This window comes from Papaver somniferum, chromosome 8 (genome assembly GCF_003573695.1).
Source record: "Papaver somniferum cultivar HN1 chromosome 8, ASM357369v1, whole genome shotgun sequence".
Taxonomy (NCBI): domain Eukaryota; kingdom Viridiplantae; phylum Streptophyta; class Magnoliopsida; order Ranunculales; family Papaveraceae; genus Papaver; species Papaver somniferum.
This window is the reverse complement of record NC_039365.1, coordinates 44613461-44627176: the sequence shown is the minus strand read 5'-3', so window position 1 is coordinate 44627176 and position 13716 is coordinate 44613461.

Here is a 13716-nt window from a genome sequence, read left to right as displayed (position 1 = left end):
CCAACAAGTCGCACTTGATCTGGTTATGGAATCTTTGAGATCAAAATCAAATATTCGTTTGATTATCGATGGAGGGGCAGGCACGAGAAAGTCAACTTTTTTAAGTGTCATTGTTCACTCAACGAGGGAATTGTTTAGCAACGACAAGTCTGTTCGGATCATGACTCCCACCGTTGTAGCTGCATTTAACATTAGGGGTTCAACTTTTTACCCCGAACTTGCCATCACAGCGGATAGGAACCTTTTGTACAAGAAGCTGGAGGAAGAACGATGCAGACGTATGTAGGGGTTCTTCTTTTATAGACTTTCAAGATCAAAGTTTTTTTAGGTTTAAGCTAAGAAAAATTTGAAACCAAGCAATCAATAGTCACCGTTAGATAAAAAATTTGACTTGAGATTAACACAGTAGAATATACACTCTGGTTAAGGATGAACCGTAACCGAACCGTGTACAATGACCTATTCATGTAGGTTAGCCAGAACTAGCCAATTGAATGATAAGCTTAACCATTTTCATATAACACTTTAAGACTTTCTTGAATCACACACATGATCAAAAATGTCTATATAGTGTTTTTAGAGAGTTGTTCAAATACTGATTATCTCATAGAAATATTTTGATGCATCTGAAAACAATCATCAGGGTAAGTACGTGTACTGTACCTGTTCGTGAATATCTTTGTCATGGTACGTGCACCGTCTATGGATACCCTTAAGACAAAAACAAGTTAAGGAACTCATAGATCTTTTATGGTTTGTGATAAGTGCATAATTCATATGATTTTAGTGTCCATTCCATATTTGTTTTAGCTATTATTCTTGCATATTTTCGTATTATTACTCTGTTTTCTCTTATTTTCCTCTATCAGGTGAATCATCCAAAAAGGAGCTAAAAAGTGCTGAAAAGAACTAGGAAGAGAAGTATTCCAAGTATCCAACTGTCCAAGTCCAAGAGAAGTGTAAGAAATGCGACGAAAAGGAGCAAAACACACATAATCAAGAGAAGGGACAAAGACCGATCTTAACTCATTCAAATTAAGGATTTCTCATCATCATCTTGAAGAAATATGAAAGATAAAAAGAATGCAAAAATAATGAGGTCATTCCGAGTTCGGATGAAGAAGTTGTGGCCAAAACAAGCTTTTATTGAATACGAAGACAGTGAAGTCCGCGAACTAGGTTCGCATACCGGGTTCGCAGACTTAATTCAGAAAATTTCTGCTGGAATTTGAAGTTTGCGGACTGGGTTCGCAAACTTAGGTAGTAGGAAACGTGTATAAACTCCTTGGAAGGCCTAAGGGCACGTTTGGGAACGTTATTTTGGATCGGATTCTTGAACCGAACCCAATACGTGAATACCAAGCAATGTAAACCTATAAAAATGTATTAGGTTATGTGAAATCATATCATATCATAGGTCACGAAATTGTTAGGGTTTGGAGAGAAGAAACATCATACGGAGCGATTATCAATCATAAAGTTATCTCTTTACTTTTCTCATATGTATATTATGGATGTTTCTACATCCATGAGTAACTAAACACCTATCAATTGAGGATGAATTCTAAGTTGTAAACAAGATTTGAGTTATTATATTAATCTACTTTGAAGTTCTTATATGATTATCGATTGTTTATACTATTTTAATATTTATGATTGATTGATAGATTTTCTAGGTGGCCAACTGGATTGATTTATTGATTTAATCTATTGCTAGTATTAAGTTAGGAGATAAGCAATTGTCGAATAACTTGTACACAAGTATAAAACACAAAACCTTACAGAGTTTTGGAGCCATTGTGTGTATAAACAACACTAAAAAATGGACCTTGATCTAAGAGTCTAACTAGTAGGATCAATCTATAAATTCACAAAAGATAAAGCATTCGATTGGATTACACCTTAAGTGATCTACTACTTGGTGGTTAGTTGAATAGAATCTGGTAGGCGAGAACTTCTGTATCCAGTGATATAAGGAATTTAGGGGATAACACTGATCTAGATGTTATTCTACGGTTGGTGATAATCTATGATTAATGACGAGTAGGTAATTATAATAACTCATTAACGGTTTATTAACGAAGAAGGATTCCTCGATCACATCTCACTCTATTGCTTACAACTTAATATTTTCAATTGCTTTTATTTACTTTGTTCGAAATCTGAAACAAAACCCCCCTTTGTGACACTTTGACAAATAAAACTCACTGCTCTTTGTGGGAACGATCCTTACTTCCATTATATTACCAGTTAATTGTGTGGAAATAAGATTATTAATTTGTTGCACTCACGACACGCACCAAATTTTAGCGCCGCTGCCAGGGAGCAGTAGGTAGCTTTAATTGTGATTTCTTTTAATTTTATTATTGTTTTTAGAATTTATTTGTAGTTTTTAATTTCGTTTTCTAGATTTTGGTTTCAAGTGCTTAATCTCTGGCAAAGATTGGGATTATTTGAGGTACGGTATTCAAACTCGCAAATGAACTGTACTACAAGCACGTCAACACTTGCAACGAGAACCCTCTAAAGAAGAGATGGTTAATACAGACGATGAGATAGATCCACCACCTCCTCCTCCTCCAAGGAGGACGCTCAAAGATCAAACATCTCCATCTTTTGATCAACAAAAGCTTTGGATCGACTTAGATAATTCTATTGAACTTAAATATCAGTTGATACATTGGTTGCCGAAGTTTAAAGGGCTAATTGGAGATGATCCGAATAAACACTTGATATTATTTCAACATAGGTTGACAAGTTTGAAGCCAACTGGGACTGACAAAGATGGAGATTTACTTATAACTTTTCCTTTTTCTTTGACAGATTCCGCGGAAGAATGGTTTTACATCCTTCCACAAGGAAGTATTACATCGTGGAATGATATGCAAAAAGTGTTTTTAGAAAAGTACTTTCCCGCGTCCAAAGCAGCAACTATTCATAAAGCAATAAGTGGAATTGAGCAAACTGTTGGTGAAAATATTTACGACTACTGGGAACGGTACAAGAAGTTATTGTCTAGCTGTCCACACCATCAAATCAGTGAGCAACTCATAGTGCAGTACTTTTATGATGGGATGCTTCAATCGGAGAGAAATCTCATAGATGCGGCTAGTGGTGGTGCATTAACCAACAAAACCATTGATGAAGCCACGGAATTGATCGAGAATATGGATGCAAACACGTAGCAATTTAATACAAGAGGCGCATCGACGGCTAGGAGGGTCAACGAAGTTAGTTCTTTTTCACACTTAGAGGATATAATTGTAATATGTAGAAGATGATGAAACAAATGGTAGCTGTTCTCATTCCTTTCTATGAAGAAGAGGCCAAACAGGTGAACGCTGTGTTTCCAAATCATAGGCAAAGGTATGATCCCTACTCTAATACTTATAATCCAGGTTGGAAAGATCATCATAACTTCAGTTATGCTAATAAGCAAGCTACAGCTCCTAATTCATATGGGAGACAAGGTGGTTTTCAACACCAATTCCAAACACAACAAGATCCAAAGGAGGACGCCTCTGAGAAGATTATTACCATGATACAAGGTCTTTCATCTATGTTTCAAAAACGTCAGCAGAAAACTGATCAATTCATGCAGAAAACTGATCAAAATCAGCTAAAAACTGATAATGCTATTAGGGATTTACATACTTAGATGGGAAAATTGGCTACGGATGTGAATCAACTGAAAGAAAAAGCGTCTACAACACTCCCATCTCAACCGTTTGTGAACCCAAGAGAGCACGTCAATGCAGTAACATTAAGAAGTGAAAGACAGGTGGCAGGTTCTAATATGGATACAGGGGAAGTACGCGTACCTAATGACGATATTGAAAAGGAAGTAGAGGAGGAAAATGTACCAAAGGAAAAGCCAACCTCAATCGGCCAACCTAAGGACACAATTCCCACTTTTACCATACCACTTCCTTTTCCTAGTCGTTTTGCCAAATCTAAGAAAGAAGCCAAAGACAAGGAGATCATGGATATTTTCAGCAAGATACACATCAACATTCCATTTATTGAGGCCATCAGAACCGTACCCAGGTATGCTAAGGTTTTGAAGTATTTGTGTACAAGGAAGGATAGGTTGATTGGTAATGAGATCATTCAAGTGGGGGAAAGTGCTACAACTATGTTACTAAAGAAGATGCCTACAAAGTGTGAATATCCTGGCGGTTTCACGGTTCCAGTTACCATTGGTAACCGACAATTTGAGCGTGCTTTGCTTGATTTGGGAGCATCCATAAGTGTTATGTCAGCCGATGTTTATGATTCTTTGAATCTCGGACCTTTAAAAGAGGCAAAGATCACTATTCAATTGGCTAACAAGTCCAATATATATCCTAAGGGAGTCGTGGAGGACATGTTCGTTCAAGTAAATTAGTTAATCTTTCCGGTTGATTTCTACATTGTGGATATGCACAATGGAGATAATTGTTCATCTACTTCGTTACTTCTTGGGAGACCGTTCATGAAGACTGCAAAGACGAAAATTGATGTTGATAATGGTGCACTCACTATGGAAGTTGATAAGGGGATCATATGGTTCAATATTTTTGAAACCACGCGTTATCCTAGTGATGTTCACTCCGCTTTCTCCATTGATGTTATTGGTTCGTTAGCGCAACAAATGTTTGATTTAAATGCTGAAGATGAACTCGGAGTTGTGTTATGGAACAATATTTATTTAGATGTTCATGGACAGCCAAACCTGGACGTTGACTTAGCCAAGGAGCTAGTGGATATGTGTAGTTCCCTAACATCACTACAAGAAGCAAAAACGGATAATATTTCTTATATTTATTCACCCATAACTAATGAGGTTCCATTACCTTCTATTGTGCAGGCACCAAAACTTGAATTTAAGCCACTTCCAGACCACCTAAAGTAAGTGTACTTGGGTGACAAAGAAGAACTTCCGGTGATTATTGCAAAGAACCTCACCCCAATACAAGAAGAACATCTACTTAGGGTTCTGAAAGAGCACAAAACGGCTATTGGTTGGACAATTACTGATATTAAAGGCATTAGTCCATCCTTGTGTGTGCATAGAATCCTAATGGAAGATGATTTTAAGCCTGTACGTGATGCTCAGCGTAGGATTAATCCCCAATGATGGAGGTCGTGAAGAAAGAGATCCTCAAATTCCTAAGTGTGGGGGTGATTTACCCAATTTCTGACAACAAATGGGTTATCCCAGTTCAAGTGGTGCCTAAGAAAGCAGGCGTCACTGTTGTTAGAAATCAAGATGATGAACTCATTCCTACAAGGGTTCAAACTGGATGGAGAATGTGCATAGACTACAGAAAGCTTAATGACGCAACCCGAAGCTTAATGCCGCAACCCGAAAGGATCACTTTCATTTGCCTTTCATTGATCAGATGTTAGAAAGGTTAGCGAGACACTCACATTATTGCTTTTTGGACGGTTATTCGGGGTACAATCAGATTGTTATTGCACCAGAAGATCAAGAGAATACTACTTTCACTTGTACTTTTGGTACGTTTGCCTATTGACGGATGCCGTTTGGTCTCTGCAATGCGCCTGCCACTTTTCAGAGATGTATGGTCAATATATTTTCTGACTATGTGGAACGCATAATTGAGGTATTTATGGATGATTTTAGTGTTGATGGTGATTCATTTGATATTTGTTTACAAAATCTTGAACTCATTCTTAAAAGATGCATAGACACTAATCTTGTTCTTAATTGGGACAAATGCCACTTTATGGTAAACCATGGCATAGTGCTCGGTCACATTGTGTCCTCTCGAGGGCTTGAAGTTGACAAAGAAAAGATAGACTTAATAAGAAACTTACAATATCCTACTTCGGTGAGGGAAATTCGTTCTTTTCTTGGTCATGCAGGTTTTTACAGGCGGTTTATCAAGGATTTCTCCAAAATCTCAATGCCGCTGTGCAGATTATTGCAAAAATCGATTATTTTTTACTTCAACGAGGAGTGCAAGGATGCCTTTGATAAATTGAAAGAATTGTTGACGACTGCACCAATTATCAAGTCACCGGATTGGAATTTGCCATTTGAATTAATGTGTGATGCAAGTGACTATGCAGTTGGAGCCGTTTTGGGTCAAATAGTAGACAAGCTGTCTCATGTGATTTATTATGCATCCAGGACCCTAAACGATGCACGAATCAACTATTCTACCACCGAGAAAGAATTTTTGGCTATAGTGTTTGCATTAGAAAAATATAGATCATATTTGGTGGGTTCAAAAGTGGTTGTGTATTCTGATCATGCAGCCCTTAGGTACCTATTAAAGAAGAAAGAAGCTAAGCCAAGACTGATACGGTGGATTCTACTATTGCAAGAATTTGATTATGAAATCAAGGATAAAAGAGGTGTTGAAAATACTGTTGATGATCATCTTAGTATACTTGTTGTTTCCGAAGAAGAACTTCCTTTACAAGATCGTTTTCCAGACGAAAAAATTTTCTTAATTGAAGATTCAACACCCTGGTACGCGGATATAATGAACTACTTGGTTACAAGAAAAGTACCTAGTACAATGTCTAATTTTCAAAAGCTTAATCTTAATAAAATAGCCACGCAGTATGTGTATGATGAGCCCTAGTTGTGGAAATACGGTTCTGATCAAATCATTCGCAGGTGCGTACCTAATTCTGAATTTGAATCAATTCTTACTTTTTGTCATACTTATGCATGTGGGGGTGACTTTGGTTCTAAACGTACCGCTTTCAAAGTACTTGAAAGTGGATTTTATTGGCCTACCCTATTTGAGGATGCATATATTTTTTGCAAATCTTGTGATAGATGTCAAAGAACGGGAAATCTAGGTGCTCGAAATCAAATGCCACTCACACCAATTCTTGATGTTGAAGTATTTGATGTGTGGGGAATTGATTTTATGGGTCCTTTTGTCAATCCTAATGAAAAAATTTATATACTTCTTGCTGTGGATTATGTTTCTAAATGGGTGGAAGCTAAAGCCACCCCTACTAATGATTCTCAAGTTGTTTGTGAGTTTGTGAAGGAGTATATTTTTTCTAGACATGGTACACCAAGAGTGGTTATCAGTGACGGAGGATCATATTTTCAGAAATCCTTCCATGCTCTACTCAAGAAGTACAACACAACACCCAAGATTGGTACACCGTATCACCCACAAACTAGTGGGCAAGCCGAGATCTCGAACCGTGAGATTAAATCCATTCTTGAGAAAACCGTGAACACTACACGGAAATATTGGAGATATAGGATTAACGATGCACTTTGGGCATATAGAACGTCTTATAAAACACCGATTGATATGTCTCCATATCGGTTGGTTTATGGAAAAGCTTGTCATATTTCGGTTGATCTTGAACACAAGGCATATTGGGCGATAAAGATGTGCAGCATGAATTATGACAATGAGGGGAAACAAAGGAAGTTACAACTCAATGAGTTAGAGGAGATACGTAATGATGCTTACGAGAGTTCTCGTATCTACAAGGAAAAGACGAAACTTTTCCATGAAAAGATGATTTCTCGAAAGAGTTTTGTTGTGGTTCAGAAAGTTCTTTTATTTTATTCTTGTCTTAAACTATTTCTTGGTAAGCTAAGGTCTAGATGGATTGGACCGTATGTTGTTACTAATGTTTATTCTCATGGCGCAGTTGAAATTTCTAGTCTTAGAGATGGAACAAATTTTAAGGTGAACGGCCATAGATTGAAGCTATATTATGAAATCATTTCTTATGTGGATATGGATGTGCAAGAATTTCATGATTATCTCCCTCTGGAGGAGTAATTGACGGAATGCTAAGTCGGGATGAGGACATTAAACTAAGTGCTAAATGGGAGACAACCCATCGGTTTTGTATTTCTATCCCTTTTGTTTTTAATTTTCTTAGTTTTGGATATAATATGTTGCATTCCCATCTTAGATTTTACAAGTCCTATATCAATAATGAGAGTTTTGACGAATTCTCGTCAGAAAATTCTGACTGCGCACTTGTCACGAAAATAACTCTCGAGACTTCATATGGAGTCCGATTTGAGTGGTTGACCCCAACTTTTAAAGAGTACAGACTCATATTTCTTTTAAAAAAAGAAAATTTGAATTCGGAGTCTGTTAAGTTGGAGCGATAGGCCTGGACATTTAAGTTTCGGTATTTTTCCAGAACTTTTTCAGATTGCATGTCAGTCAGTTCGGAGGCCATAAAAGTCAGACCATTTATCAAAACACTGTTCCCTTTTGACACCTTATAGAAAAGACGTAGGCGAACAACTTTCGTTTAATATGTTTTCCCTAGTTCCCTACCCACTGATACAGTTTTCGAGTTTTTCAGGGCTGTTATGAATTTTCGGTTTTGAACATTGAGGACAATATTGAGTTTAAGTGTGGGGGAGCATTTAGTATCTACTATTTGCATATCCACATAAATAAATAATACTCTTTGATTTCTTGCATTCTTGATACTTCATATTTTGGAGTTAATTATGAGCTATTTTAGGATGACACTCTACACCTTTTAAGGTTGAAACAGTTTTTACAGTTGTAGATTAAGTTCCACTTATTTCAATCCTTAACTGTATACGTTCATAATTGAATGCGAAACTAAGCTACGATAGTCATTTGAAAGATCCATCCTCTCTATTAATCATTACTGAATCACTTTCTTTTTATCTTTGCAGTTATATGTTTCTCTAAAGTGATTTGGTGGGATCTTGATACTTCCATGGATGTTGTAGCAAGGTAATCATTGGTTGGGTATTTGAAATCCCCATAAGACAATTGTCTTACACTCATAAAGAGTGAGCCAAAAAAAAAGAAGAAAAAAAGAGAAATATATATATATATATATATATATATATATGGCTCCTCTTCATTTCTCGACACTTGGATAGCAATACATGTGAAGCGTTGTCCCTGTCTCCGTCGCCTAAGCAAGCGTGGAATGCAGAATCCAAGGCAACTATCACGTATTTGCTGAAAAGGAACATGCTCTTAGAGTATCTAATCATGTGGTCGATGAAAATAAAAACCTATCATCATTATATAGCAAGTCAAAGAGACTATTGATTAGGTTCTTGACACTTGGGTGGCAGTATGCATGAAACGTTGTCCCTGTCTCCGTCGCCTAAGCAAGCGTGGAATGCAGGATCCAAGGAAACTATCACATACTTGTTAAAAAGGAAACATGCGCTTAGATTATCTAATCATGTGGTCAAGTTAAATGGGTGCTTCTCTCAACTATTGCGCTATAAATAAGAGTCCTTTGACGACATTCATACAAGTATTGTGGGTAACATCTTTCACTTTAGTCAACATTTGCACACTTCACTTTTCTATTTCCATTTTCTTATCTATCCATGTGATTTCAGTATGCGAGTGTTGTGATAAACGTTGCAACAAGTACGATGGCTATCTTAGTAGAGTTTTGCAATCAGGTTGAATGTCACACGTAAGTAATTACTTGTGTGTGATGATTGGAATGTATGTGGGATGTTTGCATCTAAAGAACATATGCAAGCTAATTATTTGGCTTTTTCCTTTTTGTCTATCCTTAGTAGTTCTTCCAAGGCGAGAGATTGGAGTAGGTTTTATGGGTATACCTCTTATAAGCCCTCACGAGACTATAACTCGTCCACTAGGGACACCTAGGGGTTTAAAGGCCTGTTATTCATGCTAAGAGTTACAGTATCCTCACGACATGGAGTTATTGTATTTAGGATTAATTTTATTTAGTTTTCTCGAGGACTAGAAAAATCTAAGTGTGGAGGAATTTGATAAGTGCATAATTCATATGATTTTAGTGTCCATTCCATACTTGTTTTAGCTATTATTCTTGCATATTTTCGTATTATTACTCTTGTTTTCTCTTATTTGCCTCTATCAGGTGAATCATCCAAAAAGGAGCTAAAAAGTGCTGAAAAGAGCTAGGAAGAGAAGTATTCCAAGTATTCAAGTGTCCAAGTCCAAGAGAAGTGGAAGAAATGCGACGAAAAGGAGCAAAACACACATAATCAAGAGAAGGTCCAAAGACCGATCTTAACTCATTCAAATTAAGGATTTCTCATCATCATCTTGAATATAATTGAAAGATAAAAATAATGCAAAAATAATGAGGTCATTCCGAGTTCGGATGAAGAAGTTGTGGCCAAAACAAGCTTTTATTGAATACGAAGACAGTGAAGTACGCTAACTAGGTTCGCATACCAGGTTCGCAGACTTAATTCCGAAAATTTCTGCTGGAATTTGAAGTTTGCGGATTGGGTTCGCAAATTTAGGTAGTAGGAAACGTGTATAAACTCCTTGGAAGGTCTAAGGGCACGTTTGGGAACGTTATTTCGTTATTTTGGGTCGGATTCTTGAACCGAACCCAATGCGTGAATACCAAGCAATGTAAACCTATAAAGAAATTGTTAGGTTATGTGAAATCATATCATATCATAGGTCACGAAATTGTTAGGGTTTGGAGAGAAGAAACATCATACGGAGCGATTAGAAATCGTACAATTATCTCGTTACTTTTCTCATATGTATATCATGGATGTTTCTACATCCATGAGTAGCTAAACACCTATTGATTGAGGATGAATTCTAAGTTGTAAACAAGATTAGAGTTATTATATTAATCTACTTTGAAGTTCTTCATATGATTATCGATTGTTTATACTATTTTAATATTTATGATTGATTGATAGATTGTCTAGGTGGCCAACTGGTTTGATTTATTGATTTACTCTATTGCTAGTATTAAGTTAGGAGATAAGTAATCGTCAAATAACTTGTACACAAGTAGAGAACACAAAGCCTTACAGAGGGATTCTGTGGAGCGATTGTGTATGTAAACAACACTAAAAAGTGGACCTTGATCTAAGAGTCTAACTAGTAGGATCAATCTATAAATTCACAAAAGATAAAGCATTCGATTGGATTACACCTTAAGTGATCTACTACTTGGTGATTCGTTGAATAGAATCTGGTAGGCGTGAACTTCCGTATCCAGTGATATAAGGAATTTAGGGGATAACACTGATCTAGCTGTTATTTTACGGTTGGTGATAATCTATGATTAACGATGAGTAGGCAATTATAATAACTCATTGACGGTTTATTAACGAAGAAGGATTCCTCGATCACATCTATCTCTATTGCTTGCAACTTAATATTTTCAATTGCTTTTATTTACTTTGTTCGAAATCTAAAACAAAACCCTCCTTTGTGACACTTTGATAACTAAAACTCACTGCTCTTCGTGGGAACGATCCTTACTTCCATTATATTACCAGTTAATTGTATGGAAATAAGATTATTAATTTGTTGCACTCACGACACGCACCAGTTTGCATACTGGGTATGCGTACCGTTTTCGGTTTTGAAATCAAATGATCTTTTCCGGTTTGCATAATGGGTATGCGTACCCTTCCTGGTTCACGATCAACAAACTTTTTAGTATGGATACCAGGTATGTGTAATACAAAGTCACTACCGAAATATAGCTACGACAGTACGTGTCCTGAGTACATGTACAGTACAACTTCGTTAAATAAAACCGCGATAAATTAATAATTTCTCTAAGATTATTTTTTATCAGTCCCGACTTGGGCCGGTGTGCTAAATTAATAACCACGCTAAGTTTGTAAGATAATAAAATTTTTAAATTTCCAATAGGACCCGACTAATATATAAATTAATAATCAGTGTGATAACATTATATTACAGTGCTTATTAAAATAGACATTTACAGTTAGTTGTTTTTGTTCACATTTATAATACATTGGACTTCAACATTGATTTTTTTGTACTTTTTTGAGAAGTTCCGAAATGATTTTAATATGTTACTCCCTCCGTTCCATTTTAGATGATGTTTTAGGGTTATTTTCTTGTTCCACAATACTTGAAAGTTTTCATATTTTCCCATGAAACTACCAATAATACCCTAACACTATGTCTTGGAACTATAAGTTTATTTTAAAATGCACTAATAACAATTAATGTTTGAAGACTTTTCTTATGGATATAGTTGGAAAATTTTCATATCTCTCTCTGTTTCTTAATCTACGTGAAAACTCCTAGAATATCATCTAAAGTGGAACAGAGGGAGTATCTTTTTCTTATTTTAATTTTAACATTAAAGTATATACATTCGTATGCCATAAAATAATGCAGTGACTAAATACAACCCTTATTGGGTTAAACAAATTACATTTTTAACTTGAAAAATAACTAAATACAACCTAAAAGTCAAGTCAAACCCTACTTATATCCATAAAATAACTAAATATTTTTATACGGTTATCCAAATATAACAATATTCTTCAGGAATGTTTTTCTTCGATGAATCAAGATCAATTTTTTGTGTTTTCCAGTGAAGATATGGTTTGTAAAAACAATAACATAAGAACCGTTCGATTGAGTTTGGTCCACTGACCCTAGTTGGTTTTGTGTTTGTATTTTTTTCAGTTGGTCATGGCTATCTACTTTACTCATGACATCAGGATTATTCCTTTGTTGTGTTCATGGAGGAAGAGAAGCTACAAAACTTAGATCAGTTACTGAATATAAAAGAAAAATTGATTTTCTTTTATGGATGCAACTGATTTTCCGGTTTTGTTACTGAACCTTTAAAATGAAACTAAAAATAGAATTTTTACTAATTTTGTATATTTCCTTTCATTGAACAAATATCCAAATGAGAATCTTTTCATCATCATCAACCAATTTATTTTTATTCTTTTGATCCTTGAACGAGATTTCCACAAACAGGACAAGCAATATATCTCCCAATCTCAACAACAACATCGACACACTGTCATCCGTATTTTTATTGGATTAAAAAAATTCTTGCTTCATTAATTGTTAATGATGAATATTAACCAATTTATTTTTATGCTTTTGATCCTTGAACGAGATTTCCACAAACAGGACAAGCAATATATCTCCCAATCTCAACAACAACATCGACACACTGTCATCCGTATTTTTATTGGATTAAAAAAGTTCCTGCTTCATTAATTGTTAATGATGAATATTAATCTATATCTAATTTTATCTTGATCTGGGTTAATATAAATTTTATCCGGGATGGAATAAACGGTCAACATAGTCTTGGGTTGCATATAGACAATTATAGAAAGAGTTAGGGTGGTATTTAGCTAATTACATAAATTAAAGAGTTGTATTTAGTCACGGTTACATTTAACCCATGTGAGGGTTGTTTTTAGTCACCGTATAAAATAATTAGAAAATAATTTGAATTGAAAATAAAATCTCTAGATATTTGATGCTACACACTTATTTCATAAATGTAAAGTTAAATTTGGTACGTTTCGATATAATAATAACTTATTAATTTATCGATAAATTAATTCTTCGCTAAACTGATAGAATTTAGTAGTCCCAAGACTATTAATTTATCAACGTTTTACTGTGCTTCGGCTATGGACTTATTAAAGTTCTCCCAGTATGTGAACTGATATGCATATTTTCCTTTATCCAAATTAACAGTAGTTCCATATCTCTCTAACAATCAATTCGAAATATTCCCAAATAACGTCAATGACACATATCACAGTTCCATGCTATTTTCAAATGATTAAATCTTGATTCATAATTAGGTTGCAAACAATACATTGTTCTAAACCAAATTCATGAAGTATGAACAAATGTTTTTATGCTTAGTCATATTTCGAGAATAATATTCAAGATAAACTTGACTCGAAATTTCTATTATGTATGT